This window comes from Balaenoptera acutorostrata, chromosome 18 (genome assembly GCF_949987535.1).
Source record: "Balaenoptera acutorostrata chromosome 18, mBalAcu1.1, whole genome shotgun sequence".
NCBI lineage: Eukaryota > Metazoa > Chordata > Mammalia > Artiodactyla > Balaenopteridae > Balaenoptera > Balaenoptera acutorostrata.
In genome coordinates this window covers 34,562,666-34,582,808 of record NC_080081.1, presented here as the reverse complement: position 1 = coordinate 34,582,808, position 20,143 = coordinate 34,562,666, and the positions used below count along the sequence as shown (strand labels likewise).

Below are 20,143 nucleotides of genomic sequence, written 5' to 3'. Positions count from 1 at the left end.
TTCTGTTGAAAAGAATAAAAAAATAACACAATATTCCTTCAAAATGCTTGATGAAATTAATGATTCATCTAAAATATATCAGAAATTATTCTGTTGGCTAATTTTTAAATGTGAGTTAATTCTATTTACATTTAAATCTATAAAAAATAAAATTATTAAACAGACATAATGGGTAAAGATATTAAAACAAATAATTACCCTTCCCAAATCTTTCTGGCCAAGTAACATTTCTTCCATTATTTTCTAGGCTATTATAGCAAGTATGGAAAAAATAAGCCACTTAGCCAAAGAATAATACAGAAAATAATCTCATCTTATAGAAACAACACCTAGACATAATCACTTAAAATGGAAAAAATAAATGATAATATAGCTCATGGAAACCAAGTTTTTACTAATAATCTATGGAAATTCAACTACTAAAATAATTAGTATTTTCCTCAGTTAAGCTTCTAAGTATCAATGGTCTTTACTAGCCTTTCATTCTTCCTTCTCATTTCTCCAAATAGCAAACTAATGTTGAAACTGTAACATGCAAAATGTTCTAATCACCATCAAACACAAACTTGATTAGTTTATTTAACACGAGATATTCCTAAAATTTATTCATGATTTTAAAATTGAAACTCTATAGCTACAATATTTACTCCCTTGGAAAAAAATAAAAAGAAGAAAAATACAAACACATATTTTATTTTTGGTTCTCTCAGCCAAAGAGAGTTGACAATGAAAATCAAAAAGTTGTTTTACTATTAGTAAAGGTGTTTGTTTCTACTCCCTTTCCAGAATTGCAGACTCTTGCAAATGTCACCTTGGTTTGAATATCTCAGTATCATTACCTTCTTCATCTTGTACTTTTTTCCTAAGAAGCTAGAAATATTTCAATCTTTTTCTTTATTCCAGAAGATTCTCCAAAGGTCAGTATGCAGTGGGATCAGTATATAAAATTCTCAAATAAGTAGAATTTGCCTTCACTTTTTCTCTTGTTCTTACTTAGTATCTCCTCTCTAAAGGTATTTTAATAATTTTTACTCCATATGCCATTTCTCCAAAGATATTTATGGAGCTTATGGCAAAGTTTCTTCCCCTAAGGTCACATAACAAATGTATTATAAGGGCCAAAATACTGGCTTCTTGATTGGACAGCTCTTTAAATAACCATTATTGAGGTCTTGGTATTTGCACAGTGGTATGCTTGACAAAGTAGAGGAGTAAGTTTCCAGTCCCATGGAAAGCAAGACATACGTGTCCCTAAGACAGAAGTTAAACAAGACTATACAATACACTTAACTCAGTTCTGAAATAATTGACAAACTTAGTGTCATGTGAATGTAGAAAAAGAAGGACAGATCACTAGAAGAAGGAATAATCAGGGAATGCCTTTACGGAACCCAAAACAGAGCAAGCTCTAGATATGTGGAACAGATTGGAGAGAAAAGCCAAGGCAGGAGACACCAATAGAGTTAAGACATGGAGACAGAAATCATGACAGTATATTTGAGAAACAGTGACAAGTCTGCCTGGTCTGTCTTAAGTCAAGGGCTGCTGTTCGGATTATTAAAGGCAAGGAGCCAGAGACTTTGCTGTTTACTTTTTTGTACAATCCTTCCAAGAACTCTATGAGGTGGATATGCCCTTTCTTGCAGATAAGAATATGAAGAGAATTTAAGTATCTTGTCCAAGTCTCCTGAGCTGGTAAATGGCAAAGCTCAGGAATGAAACTTATTTAGAAGATACTCTATGCCAGGGAAGAGAGGTGGGACTTAATTCCTTAGGCAGTTTGCATTTCCTAAATATCTTTCAACAGTTCTTACGATTTTATAAAATCATTGGAGGAAGATTGATATAGATGTTTAAAAAAAATTTTTTTTTAATGTTTTCTAATATGTTCACGTTAGCACAAGATAAAAGATATATTTAAAAGGAACTTTTTGAGTCTCTTTAAAATAAAATGATTCAATCCTTGTGTAGTTATATTTCTTTCCCTGTGATCTCAGCTTCTCCTTAATTATATCAGGAGTCAATGGGTTACGGAAAGATTTTTTCAGGCTGATAGAAGCCCCAAAACTTGGAAAGTGAAAGAGAAAATACAACAAAGGAGCCACATGCCTTTTTTGCCTTTTTCTCACTTCCGAAGCTCAACAGCACAGAGGACGGATAAGGTGTGAATAAGGAAATTTTATTATCCTGACATGTGGTGAAAATCTCACTTTACTAAAAGTATTGCAATTAATAAATTTATTTGTTGCGCTGACAGATTCCCTCCTAAGTGGTAGAAAAAGCAACACTGAAAAGTTGAACACTTTGATGATTTGGAAATGATAATCTTTGGATAAACTGACCACCACCTTATATATTTTATTTAGCAATGACGTTTAGAAACTTACAAGAGAATGAAGTACAGTGTCCGAAACAAGGCACCTAAAACTCTCACCATCCTCTGCATTGGACAGTTCATGCCTGGAGGGCAAGAGAATCAGAAGAAGCAACTTGTCAGTCTTCAAATATCTAGAGGATCATCATGCTCATGAGAGATTGGTGTAGCCCTTCCAAATAGGAAGAAGGAACAAATAGATCCTTCCTCAAGAAAGCAAGAACACTTACAGTAAATGGCCAAACAACAAGAATATGCTGCTAAGAATATTCAATCACAGATTTAACAACTATCTTTGAAGAATATTGCACATTGGTGACCACTAGGGTTGAGGTTTAAATAACTTCTACAAAAACTATTAAAAATTTTTATGTAATTTTATGAGAACCCACACAAAAAAGAAAGGGGCTTCTATGACTGTTTTAAATGATTGAAGCAGCATAAATTAAAAGTGTAAGTAAGCCCAAGCAAACTCCAGAATATTTCTTTTATGTTCCACCAGTTTTGTCTTGGAGTAAACCATGAATTAATTATATGAGCAACCAAACAAGGTTTGGTTAAAACAGGTACTAGACTTGGAATCAGAAGCTTTGTTTTACTTTTTCATTTGCTTTGGGCAAATCAACATCTCTGAATCTGTATATACATATATACATATATAAAGTGGTAGTTATACTATCTTCATTACAGATTGAGGTGAATGTCAAATTAAATCCCTGTTATCCAATTAGGTTGTGAACTATATGGCACTGATATTATGAAAGATTGTTCTCATTAGCTTTACAGTTTTTCAAAACAAGTCTCTGTCCACTTTTTATTTCCATAATTTATTGAAGAATCCATCTGTCCCCACTTCAGTTTACCTCTTCTTTTTCCTTCAAGTTCTTCTAGAGATTATCATGAGAACATATGTAAAAGCCACATAAATGCTTATGAAAAATGAATGTTCTTTAGTAGTGACTTCTCCAAAAGATAATTATCATACAGACTTCAGTATGCACGTCAGAAGATTTGACCTCACAGCATCAAAGAGAAGAAAAGCAAGAATTTCTTGCTACTTGGTTAATATACAAATTGCATTATACTGTCATAATATATAAATCTTAATGGATATCTAAATCACCATGGCATGGCACAGAAAGCTGGATGAAACAAAGCTCTATAGATTTCAGGTTTCCACCAACAAATCTGTGTCATTCAAATGTGTCATCCAGATTAAGAAATAATTCAGTGTGAATCTTGCTGGAGAACCAATCATCAAGAAGTGCCAAGATCATATAACGACCTTGCATAGCTGTGCAGCTCTGTGCCCCAAAGACAATGTTACAAAAGGAGTGGTTTTAAAATTCACCAACCTGGGCACAGCAACAGTGAAAACTACCATAACTACACAAAACAGGGTGCCCACTCCCAAGAAAACTGGTGGGCTTTCTAGTGTCTTGCAGGAAAAATAAGGCAGTTGCCATGTTCCTCCACCACATCCCAAAACATCCCAAAACATCATTCATATTTACAACTTAACAACTTTTATTTATACTCTTAAAAAGTAATTATTATGTCATAAGTGACATCATTGACAAGGAACATTCTTCCAAAATGTACGTTAATGAAGAGGAAACTCATAAATAGAGATAAAAAAGAATGTAGAGATTAAGTCCTTCCCTTTATGGACGAGAAAGTGGAAACTTAGAGGTGAAGAATACGAAAATCAATTACATTTGGATTTTGATTGGTCACCGATGGAGTGACGTCACTAACCTGTGATATATATATATATTTTTAAATTAAGCCCCCCAAAAAGGCATAATGATTTCAGTAAGATGAAATCCACTGCAAAAATTCCCAAGACACTGTTCAACCTTACCACTAAGGACCTGTTTGGAACTCTCTTATGCCTCTGTAGCAACAAGCAATCCATTCCTTGCTGTCCCCATCTTTAGCATCTCAGTTAAAAGAAATGGTAAAAGAAATCCCACGGTATCTGCAGATGAGCTTTGTTATCTGATCAAGCCTTTGAGTGGCTGGTACCAACCTTCATCCATTTTACTTTATAGAAGTTTCTGGGTTCCTTCACAAAAAGCAGTAAGACTCCTCTAATGGTCTCACTAACTACAAACTAAAGCTATGTCCATTTATAGTCAATTTACTTATTTAAGTATATTTTAAGACATACCGTAAATACAGGGTAGCAAATATTTCCTCCCAAAAAGATTCAGCTTTTGGAAGCACACATTTCTCTAGTAACAGATCTGCATTGAGAAGTTATATATGCAACTGTGAACACTATTTTTGCATTTATCTGTTTTATATTATATTTGTATGTATGAATAGCTATTTGATACATAATATCTGTTTTATACAGTAACTAGCTTTTATAGGAAAACATTACGTACAGTTCAACATACTTACAGCCATGAGGTTTAAAACTAAATTGTGTGATTTTAATCAGCACACTGTGTAGAATTAATAAATAAGAACTATGAAAATCAAGTTTCCCTGCTGAAAAAGTGCTTATGCCCAAGCTGGCCTGCATACAGGGATCCCCTAGGGGATTCTAGGACTTTCCTCAGTACATATTTGGTTTAGATAAATTCAGGAGCTATATTTACCTTCACAGTGTCTCTCCTGGGTTCATGGGAGGAAGCAGGGAAATTTTAGTTCTGCCTTCCAAGCCTCATTTCCCTCGGGATTCTAATTGAACTATGTTCTAATGGGCCCTTGTATGGCACTATAGCAACTTTCTCAGAGCCAAGAAGCCGTGAGTATTTCAGGTAAGAATTTCAAGACCACCCTGGCCAATTCTCACATTCCTGAGGTGTTAGAAAAGGCTCACCCAGTCTACGCATGATCCTGCCCCGTAAACAAACCAGCTATTCTGGGGAGAAGCGAAAAGCAATTGGGAGAACTTCTGGGGACAGCCTGATGACTCTTAACTATAAAAAGATTAAGTAAATTTAGGATACCTTTGCCATCCAAATTAAACTTCAAATTTATTACTGACTGACCAGTTTTACACATGCATTGGTTCAGATACACATGAGTGAACCATATTCAGTTGATGGAACCTCAAAAAAAAAAAAGCCATAAAACAATATTGAGGTAGAAAAACGAAGTACACACTGAAGCAGGGTAGCAATGTCATTGCTTAGCTAGGGTGTTGGGAGACATTACCTAAGACAAAGAAAGTAGCGTGAAGGACAACCTTGAGACCATATGCTAAAGCCCAAGAGCTGATCACTGTAAGTAACAGCTAAAAGATTTTCAAGAGAAAATGGCACTTGAGGATCATTTACAGATGAAGAAAGCACAGTTCAGCCTCTTAGTTTTAAACAGGGAAATCTACTGAGGGGAAACCAGGAGGAGAGACTGCTTTCCCGATCAGGATGATGTTCCCGGCGCTGCTTTCTGTATCATCCCCAGAACACCCTGTACCATTGGGATCAATGTGAGAGCACCAATGGATAAAGATCAATGGGCTCCTTTCCATCTACTGCCACAGCATCCGTCACTCTCAGATCTTTGTCTCTGCCGTGTGCAAACTGATTAGAAATATGCTTCTCATATTTTCAAAGACCAGTGCCTTTTTATTAGCTCGGATAATAATGCAAACACTTCAAACCTACACAATACATGTTCTTAACTAATGTGCAGTTCTTTGTAGCATCATTAAGTTCACTAATTCCTCTTTATTTTACCAGAAATGTGAAAATGACAGCAACTAGAATATCTAAGTACTTTAAATATTTTCTATTTTTTTTCCTGTTCACCAATCCAAAATCCAAACACCTACATAATGTGTAAAATATCAAGATTTCAATTTGCCTAAAAATGTACAATGACAAGTTTCTATTTATGTATAATGTTAGAACACTTTTTTAAGATTTTATTTCAGTCTGTCAAGAAAAGTTGAACACATCAGATAAGAGCTGTGTGAATACACCAAATGAATGATGGAAAATTCTGCAAATGCCAGCACTTTGCACAGTACTTAGCATAGAGTAAGCTCTCAATAAATATAAACAATTATTATTATTACTACTATTATTGTTAATATTTTCACAAATTTTCCTGTGTCCTCCTTTCAGATGACAGCAGTCCAAGAATGTCTTTTAAATGCACGATTAAATCATTCTTCGATTTAAAACATTATCACACTGATAAAATATAAATATTGTTGAAAGGAACAACACATGGAAAAGTGTTAGTCATTTTTACCATTCTCTGAAACCAACTAGGGACTAAAGGTTTCATCAACATTATCTCTAAGCCTCACAACAACTCAACACCACAGTCATTATAGTCCAATTTTAAAAATAAGCACTGTGAGGGTGGGAAATAAAAGGCAAACAAGTGGGAAGCTGAGGATACGGAGACTGCATGGCTTTCCAAGCCGTATGCTATCCACAGGAACCCGCATTCAGAAGGCCCCAGGGCTTGGCTTAATGTTCTCTGCCGCCATCTTGAAATTCTTAATAATCCTTGAACACGGGGCCCCATATTTTCATTTTGCACTGGGGTCTGCATATTATATAGGCGGTCCCATCTTTCCACAATACCAAGTTATTTTTCTAAATCTGAATTCTTCAGACCCATTTATGCTTTCAAACAACTATTTATGGAAACAACTATGTGTCAGGCTCTCTGTTGGGCATGAATATCATATAGAATTCATGAATTATGTCTTATTCCCTTTCATCCTTGCTTTCTTTTGCACTCTTCCTTTGCCGGCAGCACTCTTTTCCTTCCTCTCCTTCCCACTTTTGACTCACTCTTAGAGTCTACATTCAAACATCATCTCCTCCAGGAAGCTTTCCCTGATATACTGGGGCTTCTTGAGTTACCCTATCTCTGCATTCCAATAGCAATCATTGACCCTGCCATGTAATAATTATTTATTTTTGATTGTCTTCTTAATCCTTGGGCTGAGAAACTGTACCTTACATTGCTGCAATGTCACACCTGTTTTTTTTTAATTAATAAATGCATCCATTTATATGAATGGATGAATAAATGAGAGAGAAATTAATAATGTAACAAAAAATATGGGAAAAGTTAGTATTTCAAGGAAATGGACCACTTAATGGCAAGTTAATGTACTATTTTATTTAGCCTGTGTCTTAAGTGGAGTGTATTATAAAAATAATTGTTTAATTTTCTTTAAAATGCAAATTGTTTATTTAGAATTCAATGATACAGTGGGAAATAAAAGTGCTGTTTAATTGTTCTCTCTATTACTTGCATGGTTTTTTCATATTTTTAGTAATTAGCAAAATGTAAATTGACCTTAAAACCAAGAATAAAAGAAGTATCATGAATAAATGTTGTCTGATATTTCTACCTTATTTGCTTTTAAGAATTCAATCATTACAATAATAAAACAGCAATATGTAGTTCACACAATTAGCTCTTGTAATAATCAGCGGAAGGGGTGGGAATCATCAATGAAACACACACATTGCTGTCCAAGTTAAATCAGAAATTCTTGATGACTAACATTAACTGAAAAAAGACGGCTCAAAAAAAAAAAAAACCTATGTGAAACATTAAACAAAGTTATCTGATGTTTATGTTTTTCGCCTTTAATAATTAATGGAATGTAAATAGTCAGGGGAGGCTACAGTTTTGCATTGTAACTAACCACCATTATAAATGGCAGTCAGATGTTTACATAATACCCAGAACCCTTCTGTATGGAAGGAGGTTACAAATCTGCCCCTTTTCCCTGTTCAAAGTCAAAAATAATGGTGCCTGATCCCAAGAGCATTCACTGCAAGAACTGTTTGCATATTCAGTTATTGTTTCTGCTGCGTCAGTCGTCTGTTGAAGTTCATTCTAATGTGGCCCTGATCAATTCTGCCAGCTGTGCTTAAGTGCTGTTTACTATAATAACATCACACCGCATTCTTATTTGGCAACAACAGCTATGACAGCACCTAAATGCATTGAGAAGCCAAGATTTTTATCATGTACACAGATCAAATTGAAACTGTTTACATAGGACAGTGATGTTCTATTTCTGTCCATTCTAGTGAATACCAATAGCACAATAATGGCTTTGCCAAAAGCATTACTATTCTGCCCTTTCCAATAAGGGAAGAGCTTGTTGACCTAAATCTTCCATAGGATACAAAAATTATTTAATGACTGTGCCTTATAATCTTGACCAAATGGTAAGTATCTAACATGCTGATTCACTTGAAATAAATTTTCACCTCTAGCTTGTCCTAATGCAAGGTGTAGTGTATGTAAATTATCTAAAAAAAAAAAAGTCTTCAAAAATATGTAGCAACCAAAAGAGACCATGTGAAAGTGAGAAGGCAAACACGAATATCTTACAACAACAGATTACAGGTCAACAAAATATTAAATTTTATGGTTTCTCACCTGTTACAATAGTACACTTCATCTCCTATCAAGCAATAAGGCAAACAAAGCCAAATATGTCACTAAGATGAAAAATCAGTATTTCTACACAAAACTTACACAGTCACTGTGGATAAACATTTGTCACCATTTTCTTACTTTATGTTTAAAGCCTTTAGGAGTGAATTCCACAATTACATAACATCAAATTTACTCTGTTGTTGATTGAGATTTCAAAAATCTCATTCTTGTTTCTGTGATTCCTTCAGCATTTCTTTTATAATAAATATGATATAAATTAAAATGCTGGGTGGAGAAAGAACAGACAAGTCACTGAAATGCCATCTTCTCAGAGGTTTTAATCTCCCTAAAGCAAAATAGCAAATGAGTGGACATTTTAAAGAATAGCATAGAAAACATATGGATAACTCTGAATATAAATTCATGTCATAGCTAATAAATGCTCTAAAGGCTCCTTCTGAGCTATTATGGTGCTTGCTGTGAATGTGTACTAACAATAGTGCACAATCATATGTTAAATACTTAATATATTTGCATATTTAGTTCTGTTCAACTGCCAATTTTAAAGTATACTTTTTCCAAAGCACTATAGTCTTGGTTTCCAGTAGCCATAATTTTTACATTACTGTCTATCAAAATAGTCACCTCCTTTGACATTATTCAACTATTTAAATTACATTTAAACTCCTACAAACCAGGAAACTGTCTCTATCTTTTCTCGCTCAGTTACTTAGCTACAGCTGAAATTTCAGTTACCGAGAATTTCAGGAACTTATCTCTCTAAAGATGATCAACACTTTATATATTTTATATTAACACTCTTTAGTAGATAATAATTATTTCCCCAAACAAAATCTTTCATTCCTGCTTTTTTAGAAAACATGACATTCTATTAAAATCATCAGGTTGCCAGCGAGAATCCAAAACAAAAATAATTCATTCAAACTGCCTCATCTAGTCACTGAAGATTGACAGTATCTTTTATATTTTTGAAAGCTCTTTTAACATTAACTGATATTTTAGTGTGGGAAGAAAGAAATGCTTTCTACATACAAAAGTTCATCTTTTACCTCCTCACCACCATCAGATAAAAGCCTAGGGGGCTTGAAGCCACACTCAGATATACTAGTCCCAAAGGAAAAAGCCCAATGCATCAGCACAGGGATAGGCAGCAGGTGTGAGCAGTGACTAGAAAAGAGTCATGTTATACTAGGAAGACAAACTAAAGAACTGTTAAACCTGATCCATTAATATCACTATGCATAGGACAACAGAAAAGCCTTCTTGTTACAAAGGCCAAAGCTAGCCCGGCTAGAAAAATAAGCAAACCACTGCAAATATCGTAGTGACTGTCCTGTGAATGGACTGTCACACCAAATGACAGAACTCTCTCAATTCCACTTTCCAATAACTCCAAGGCACTCGGGATGTGACAGCATGATGAATACCACAACAGACAGCTCCAATATGGTACCATTTTACCAGATCAATATCTCGCTGCAATATAAGAAAAAAGGAGCTGATATTAGTCTACACAGTGTATTACAGATGAGGTACATTTCTTCTTGCTGCACTCATGCTGAACCAAAGCAATAATTCATAGGTCCCTTAAAAGGTTCGTGCACTACCACATGCAAAAAAAGGCTAATCTTTATTTCAATATCTGCTGGAAGATGTAATAGCTTAAAGCAATAAGTATGCAAGTTTTTAAAATCTCTCTTTATCATTTTATCTAGATACTGAAATAACAAAATATATCCAAAATCTGAAACAACACAAACATTCATAGATTGCTGACATTGTTCTAGCATCAGTATAGAGAAAATTGTACTCGATATTTACTACTAGGCTACCTTACTCCTTCTGCAAGTAAGAAGAGAGCTTTAGAACCTTCCACCTTTGGAGTGTGTGAAATATAATCAATTCTCAATTATCTGCGATGGTTTATTTTTTTCGGATTATTCCATATTTCCTTTTTAAAATAAAAGTCACTGTGATCAGCTACCCACACTTAGCAAGACCCATAGAATAGCAAGCTGTCAAGAGTTCTTACCTACTACACAAGAAATACTGGTTTCTATGTGTACAAATCATACAAAAGTAATACAATTAACTCTAATGTCATAGTCAAAATACGACTAAATGTTTCATTGCTTCAAAATACTCTAATCTGTTGAGGCCACAGGTACAAGAAGTCAGAATAACGTAATATACTAAATCAAAAGCCACCTAATTCTGCCATCACTGGACTCATGATTATCATCTTCTTTAATCACACTGTTCATTTTCTACTGGAATGCTTTTCTTTTCCTCATTTTCTCTTTTTTTTTTTTTATATATCCTGTTTCAGCGAAATAAGTAATTACTTTCTAAAACAAAGTTCAAAACTGTTCTATTAATGCTTTATAAAGGAATATCACAGCCAGCTCACCTGATTAGTGCTTCCTTTCTGATCATGCCCATTTCCCTTCTGGCACCACCAGCGACCCTAACATGAAGGTCCTCAATTCATACCTCTTAAAATCTGAGACTGTCTTCGCAGCTCCTGCCAGACTACAAGTAATAGTTTATTCCCACTTGCCCCCTTCACTGCCACTCACTGAAGTATCTTGCACTGTGCTAGATGCGTCTTTGTGACACGTAGGAGTTAATACTTCACAAGGGGATGATTACTCCCAATATTTTCTAGGGCTGCCAACCTGAACCATGAAGTAGGTCAGCACTAAGAGTTTTGTTTTACAGATAAGGAAAATGAGCTTTATGGAGGTTAAATGGCTTAGCCCGTTGACCCAACAGCTGTCAGAATTTAGTAACCATTCTCTGGGCCAGTGCTTTCCAGCCCAGATTTTGTAATACCCCAGGGTGTCTCACATGTCCTAAAGTATTCCATGAAATTCTCAAAAAATATTCAATTAAAGACAAATATAGGCCAAATTATATCTTTGAGACAAGCCAGGAAAATTGTCACAAATATAGAGTACATCACAACTTGGCAAGACGTGGAAAACTCCACTCTCCGGTAATCCACTGCATCGCAGGCAAGTCTGATGAACAAGATAAAAACAAAGAGGTGGAAGGATAAGACCAATGTATTACCAGTCATTAAATGTCATTTTGTCCTTTGCTCACATCACATTTAATATAATTCTGTTTGTATCCAGTAGAAGGACAAAAAGACAAGGAAATGATCATCATAAAATACTGTACCTCAATGTTCTCTTTGAAAATTAGCAAGAAAAACGATTAACTTTGCCTATGAGTTTTGTTTTATCATCTTCAGGGTAATTATACATACTGAGATGTTGCCTAGAAACACTCAACTTGGCTAATATTGAATAAGCCTGTTCAATAGCGTAACCGCGAATATCTCACCAGTTCATGCAGCTTATTTCTTTAAAGCAGACGTCAGTCAAATATGGCATAAAAAGAAAGATCTGTCTATTTTATGGGCATTTATTAACATACCACATGAACTGAGAAAACAGAAAGATATTTCAAACACTAAAGCTGTTATATAGTTAAGATGCTTAACCATGGACCCTCATCAGAATAGTAACGCTAATGAAAAGGTATCAAAATGGCTATCACAGGAACTGTATTCCTCAAGTTTAAATTGCTACAAGTGTGTAATACCAAATGGGTGTTAATTTTATTACTCTGACCAAAGCTTGCAATTAATCTTAACTTTCTCCTTTGGCAGTGGGGAAAACTGAGGCCCAGAAGTGTGAATCACTTGCTCAAGGTCTCAGTGTTAGTGGTAGATCTGGGAAGGTCTCTAAGTCAAATCCAGTTTGTCTCCTTTTACAAATGGCGCACCTGAGGTTCAGAGATGTCGCAAGGCTACTAAGCAGTACAACCTGGGCTAGAATGCATGTATTCTAACTTTCAATTAGGCAGATGAAGAGGAACTAATGCAGCCATCCATTTCTACACATGGATCTTTAAAAATATGAGATGTTACATTCCACAAATTAATGTCTAAGAATAGAGATGAACTTGTATATTCAGTCTTCAAATTCAGTTGAGTCTGTCTCTTGGCTACCCTCCTCCTTTCACATAAATTTCAAAAGTATTTATTTTAACCATGGCATTAGAAACAAATATACGCAAATACCTACTTTTTAAATTATTATACTCTGGCAAAAGAACAGAATGACTATTCACTACAGATCAGTCATTTGTTAGTTAAGTCAGTACAAGGCGAAAAACACCAAAGTGTGAAATGTTAAAGAAAAATGTTACATTATTTCAATTCAAAAATCCTAAAGTGCCTAAACAAGATATTTAGCAGTGTACTTGGATCCGACTTACTGGGATTCCATTTATATCTCTTTCAGGGTTCAGAGAGTTGAACATCCACCTTTACCATTTGTAAGAATTTTAAAACTTAGCTTTGAACTTTCTCAGAATAATGAAAGAACTTAGATTACAGTTTAGGGTTGGTTTTCAAAACAGAAAAAATATTTTAGTTTAGTAAAAAATACTATGTTGAATGCCAAGTATGTCCTAGACACTGTATTAGGAATCAAAGAAACACAGATCAAGATAGAGAAAATGATCCTTCTAACTGGATAAACTCACAGTCTAACAAGGAAGACTGATATAAAAAGAGATAACTATAATACAAAGCAATAAGCTTTAGGGTAAAAATATAAATAAAGAACTTCAGAAGCACAGTATATTTAATAGAAAGATCTGAAATTCATGATTGATTTTCTAAAAGAAATAATCATAACTTTTCAGAACACATTTAAAAAGTTTGCTTTAAACTAAGAAGGACCAAATAGAAATATCATAGAAATGCCAAATTGGGGACATGCTTGCATGGCTGCGTTTTGCTTGTGAGAATGACAATAGTGAATTTGAAGGATCAGGAGAAAAAACGGCCCACATAATATATGTGTAACCAAAAACTCATATACTGCCACTATCTGATTACTTGTTAATAAAATTCAATGCATAAAACATGAGAAATAGGTATTAAAAGTTCCAGTAAAAATGTATCACACGTTTGAAGATTTTTGAAAGGGCTCATTATTGACATAAAGCAAAAATAGTTTATTTAGCTTGAATAATTAATATTATGCCTCAGTAACTCATAATAAACATGCATTCAATTAAATGTTAAAATATCACTTAAATCAATACATAGTAATTCAAGTCTCAGGATCAAAAGCAAAATTAAGAAAAGCTATTTTAATGCCCCAAATGCCAAAAGCACTAAAGCAGGAGCAATAAAAGTATATTATTTGATTTTTACAAGCATTTTCTTTGGGGCTTTCGTAAAATAACATGGATCGGTGGCCAAGTCCTGGCTCTGTAGAGCCCTCGCTGTCTAGCCTGAGCAAATCATTTACTCTCTGATTTTTTTCCTAGTCACTGAAATGGGTGTAATAATACCAGTCTCACAGGTCTACTGTTGAGAAACCAAAATGATTTTTTTAAAGTGCTTTGAAAGCAGCAAGTCGGTTGTCGATCATCACAACAGAACTTCTTTATCATCAGGCTTTTCAAGGTTTAATAAATAAAGCAGATTTAGGAAGATGCAATCTCAAATCCTGAATAAAGGATTTAACGAACAAAATACATAGAAACACAAGTATAAACTAATCTATGTTTCTAGTTCCAGTGATAGACTTCTAAGAAATGCGGTGCACCACACAGACGTGCATTTAGGTCCTGAAATCTTTCTGTAGAAAAATAACCCCAAATGTGTCTAGACAATTCTTTAAGTAATAGCCTGAAATACTTTGGAATGCACCACTTAATGAAAATGCAGTATCTTCATTAGGAGTTTGGGATTAGCAGATGCAAACTATTACATATAGGATGGATAAACAACAAGGTCCTACTGTATAGCACAGGGAACTATATTCAATATCCTGTGGTAAACCATAATGGAAAAGAATATGGAAAAGAATATACGTATGTATAACTGAATCACTTTGCTGTACAGCAGAAATTAACACAACACGGTAAATCAACTATACTCCAATAAAATTAAAAAAACAAAAACAAACAAACAAAACCAAAATGCAGTATCCTCTCTTCCTGAGCATGGAATATGTAACTCAATTCTTAATGGGGCTGTTGAAGGGAACAAATAAATGAAAACAGGTAAGTATAAATATCTGCTGTATTAAAAAATGACTGAGTAGCATATCATTTCTACAAGTAATTCTGTACCCATGTTGAAGTTGAAATTATTACACAGTTAACGCCTGCTTTGAAGAAAGTTATTATGTACCTTCCATACTGCAAACCAACAAACTCCCCTCCCTCGCGTGTGTTGTTGCTAGCCTTTGTCTTTTTTTTTTTCCTGTGGTCCTGTTTAAATTCTCACCTTGCTCTGCCCTTGTCATCAAGTCGTTCAAGCACAAAGCAGGGAGCATGGGGAGTGTTTACTCATTTCCCAAGTCCATTATCTTACACATTAATCACTGGTCTGGAACTTTTGGACAATGCTGAATCTGTTACCTTTTTTTTTTTTTTAACCCCCATTCTGGCTGCTTTACTCGTGAGTCTGACAGTTCACCAGTTTCAAGCTGTACTTACACTTGATGACCTTCTCATCTGATTAACTATTTTTGTCCCTTAAAAAAATTACGAGATGGCATTTATAGTCCAGAGAAACCATAACGAACCTAAATGTGGAAGATGAAGCCTTATTTTTCAACAAGTGCTTTTTCTTCGTGGAAAGAAAGACTAAAGGAGCTAAATATTTTAAATATTGGTTTGTGAAAGGAGTGTCTGTTTGTTTGTTGGCATTGACTTGATCCCTCCCACCCTCCCGCCACTATTAAGTGTCATTTTCAAAACAAAACATTAGTGAGAAATTCTGGTTAACTCTGGGAAACAAATATTTTTAAATTTTTAAAACAAACTTTTTACTCTCTAAAAATCTCCCCAGTTCTTGCATAATATGAAGGACTATTCTGGGAATCCAAAGTTAAGCTTCAATAATGATTACTAAACCAAGAGAAATAGATGTAAAAAAGCAGGACAGCTGGAAGCTCTTGAACTATAGTTGTCAAAAGATTTGTTTGTGAAACATGCATTTTATTGCCTTGTATGCATGTTATAATGAGGCATAGACAACTGCAACATTACACTTAATGATTGCATTTCTTGTTTCAGCCCGTTTCCTTGTCCTCTCGCAATTAACGTTTTCCCAGATCACCCAAGGCTACTTTGTCAGGAAAAAAAAAAAAAAAAATCTGAAATTCACATAAATGAGCAATGTCAATAGTTTAGAAAGAGTTTACTTAGAGAACAAAGGGCCCTTATGAGGCACTAGTGAGAAGAAATGGGGAAAAAATGAGTCCTCACAATGTAAGCCTTTTCTTAAAGAGACTTGTTATCAAGCAGTTTGGGATAGTCCCTCAAATCTGCATTAAAATGCATTTCATTCCATTGACTCATTTGCATTAATTTCTCCCATTATATCTGAAAATGGCTGAATGTCTACCCAACACAATGCCACAGCCTATCACAGGCTACCACGGCGGCCCCAGGTGCCAATTTACTCCTCTTAGTTCTTTTCATTCTGTTTGCTGATTCTGACAACTGGAGTTCTCCTCTCAGGCCAAGGGACTTTTCAATTGGATTTGCTCGTGGTGACAAAATTGTTGCTTTACGGAGAGGAGGGGGTTCTTTGATTGAGCGTCTATCATGCTGCCATGGGAAAGCGAGAGGCGAATGATTCTCAGTGGCTTCTGATTTCCAGTATTTGTTCAGCATTAGGGCCACTTATCTCCAGAAGAAAAAGCAACATGTAGAAAGAAAGTGACAGGCAGAAACACACTCACTTGCTCCTTCATTCTCACTGCGCTCTGTATTCAAACAAGGGGGGCCGATTACACTGAAAGCTCCAGATCAGCCTCACTCAATTATCACAGTTAATCCTTATAGCTCTATAAAGTAAATATTTCATTACAATTTCAAATAAACAGTCACCCAATCTAATGAAGCAAGAACTCAAAGTGGCAATGTCATAGAACTCGTTACCGTCATCAAAGGAAAGGACATAGCCTTGTCTACTAATAATGAAAAAATGGATACTGGCATATTTATGAACTCAAAGACGTGATGTAGTTTTGTGAAGGTTTTTTTTTCCCCCCTTAGTGCCGCTGACCAATTTAGCTTTCCAAATACAATTCAATTATCAGAATTCTACCTGTTTTTCTTTCTTTATTTCTCTCACTTTTCACCCCAATCTCTTCATCTTCATCACACAGTCCAATCATCAATACACAACGCACTTGGCACATTCAACTATAACTTCTTTCATAAACATCAGAGAATCCTGACATGGCACTTCAAATTCAGGAAACTTACAGAATATGTGATCATGTTCGTAATCCTTTGTCTCTACATCAGTGTTACCTTAAATCCTTCAGATCGTATGTCCTTTTATCCTGTTTCGTCTATTCTTATACTCTGGGGCAAGAACATCTAAAAATAACTCTCATTTCACCACATCTTAATAATTTGAAAAAAAAAACTTGAATTGAATAAAGATAAGTAGATTAAGTCCTTAATCAAATGTTGAATTACCTCTATGCTACACTAACTCTCATTTTAATCCTAATCTTTAGTCCCTTGGGGAATTGTTTTTCTTAAATTATTATTGTATCCTTCTTATTAAATATTCTGATAATATTCATTATGTTTTCACACCTTTATAATTCACTGTACAGGACAGAGGAAGGTACAAGTTGTATAAGAGGACAATTTTGCCTGGACTTGTTACAGCCTGCTCAAAGGGGCCCCATGTTATGCAATAGGCTCAAATCTCCTCTAGCAGATGGTGTCTACAAACCCCTCTTTACTCTCAGTTGAAAAACTCTAAGTTGAACTACCCTACGATCATTGTTTCTCAGGAAGTTACATGAATTGTCTTGGCTTAGTGGGAAATATTTGCATGATCTTTTTTCCTTTCCTCTGATTTCTGAAATACTTATCCTCCTTTAAAAATATCACCTAAAAGTAATGCCTCCCCAACATTAATATGCATACAAACCACACGGGGGGGATTACTAAAGTGCAGATGCTGATTCAATAGATAGGAAGTGGGATCTGGGATTCCTCATTCTTAATAAAGTCACAGGTAATGCTGATGCCGTGGGTTCCAGAGCCATATACTGAGAAGCCAGGACCTAAACTACAGTATGGTATTTATAATTTTTATAATAAAATCAAGAGTAGGGGATCATTAGAATATTATCAAGAAAAATAATCAAGCCATATGTAACATTTTCAACACTGTTTGGTTAACTTCATTAATAAAAATATCTAAAGCATAGATGATTTAATAGCTATTGCGTATATTAATAAATTATCTAAAATATGATTTTAAGTAAGAATGTTGCTACTACTATTGATAATAATGGTGATAATTAAGTGGCTGTGAAGTGCATTAATTATTAACTTGTTTTATCCTCACTACAACCTTAAAGGCCTCTATTATTATATTAACTATATTAATTATACAGACCAGAAAAATGAGACTCAGTGAGGTAAAACAACTGGTACAAGGGGGTGGGGGGGCTGGTACTTTAATCAAATATTGCCTACAAATGCACTATCAGTTCAGTAGAGTTCAGATCAAACTTACTCCCCCCATGTCATTGGATTAGGTTATGGCAACACCTTATTTCACCCAACACATTTTATTGAGGGCCTACTGTGTCCTAGGCACCTTTCTGAGCTCTCTGTGTTCAGGTGTGAAAAGACAAGTAAAGGTCCTGCCATGCTGGATTTACACTACAGCTGAACAACTGAACAAAAACTAGTGAGCAAGAAAGTATCAGATATGGGTAAGTGCTATGAAGCAATTGAAATGAAGTGACAGAAATGATGTGACCATCACACACCACACAAAAATCAATTCAAAATGTATTAAAGACTTGAACATAAGACCTCAAACCATAAAATTCCTAGAAGAAAACACAGGCCGAAACCTTAACGACGTTGGTCTCAGCAATGTTTTTGTCAATTTGACTCTGAAGGCAAGGGAAACAAAAGCAAAAATAAACAAATGGGACTACATCAAACTAAAAAGCTTCTGCACAAGGAAGGAAACCACTGTCAAAACAAAAAGGCAACCTACTGAAAGGGAGAAGATATTTGTAAATCATATATCTGGTAAGGGGTTAACATCCAAAATACTAAAAGAATTCATACAACTCAACAACAAAAAAACAAACAACCCAATTAAAAAATAGGCAGAAGATCTGAATAGACATTTTTCCAAAGAAAACATACACATGGCCAACAGGCACATAAAAAGATGTTCAACCTCACCAATTATCAGGAAAATACAAATCAAAACCACAATGAGATACCACCTAACACCTGTCAAAATGGCTATTATCGAAAAAGTCAAGAAATAACAAATGCTGGAGAAGATATGGAGAAAAGAGAACCCTCGTATATGCTGGTGGGAATGTCAATTGGTGCAGCCACTATAGGAAACAGTATGGAGATTCCTCAAAAAAGTAAGACTAGAACTACCATATGACCCAGCTCTTCTGTTTCTGAGTATTTATCTGAAAAACATGAAAACACTAATTTGAAAAGATATATTCCCCCTATGTTCATTACCTCATTATTTAAAATAGCCAAGATATGGAAACAACCTAAATGTCCATCAACAGATGAATGAATAAAGCAGATGTGGTGTATATTTACAATGGAATACTACTCAGCCATAAAAAAGAACGAAATCCTGCCACTTACAACAACATGGATGGACCTTGAGGGTATTATGCTGTGTAAGATAAGTCAGACAGAGAAAGACAGATACCACATGATTTTACTCGTATTTTGAATCTAAAACAAACAAAAACAAAATTTAAGAAAAATAAACTCATAGATACAGAGAACAGATTAGTGGTTACCAGAGGGGAAGGGGGGTGGAGGGGAGTGAAATGGGTAAAGGGTTCAGCTGTCTGGTGATGGATGGTAACTAGACTTACGGTGGTGATTACTCCATAGTGTATACATGGTTTTTAACTATTATGCTGTACACTTGAAACTTACATAATTAAAAAAATGTTGTGATAGAAAATGATTTAGGAATGTGCACCTTAGGAAGAGGTATATTTTCAAAATTAAAATTTTAAGTTTGGCTTTATTGAACCACATTAACAATATAATTTTTCCTTAATCACTGCAGTTCATATAAAACTGCAAACAAGCACAAATGGCTTATCACTGGTATATAAAACTGCTCACAACACAGATAAGGAAAGACAACTTTAAAGACTGCTTGTTTTGGGGATCATCTCCCATATATGTTGCTTTGACTTCACAGTCTCTGAGCCCAGTGTCAAAATCTTCATCATAGACATTAACACGTATATAGAATCTTATTTAATTGAG

General features: G+C 34.9%; 1 protein-coding gene across 1 annotated transcript in view; it reads right to left on the bottom strand.

The window, feature by feature from the left end:
- DACH1 (dachshund family transcription factor 1) overlaps positions 1-20,143 on the bottom strand; it is a 411,296-nt gene that overhangs the window by 293,606 nt on the left and 97,547 nt on the right. The window lies entirely within an intron of this gene.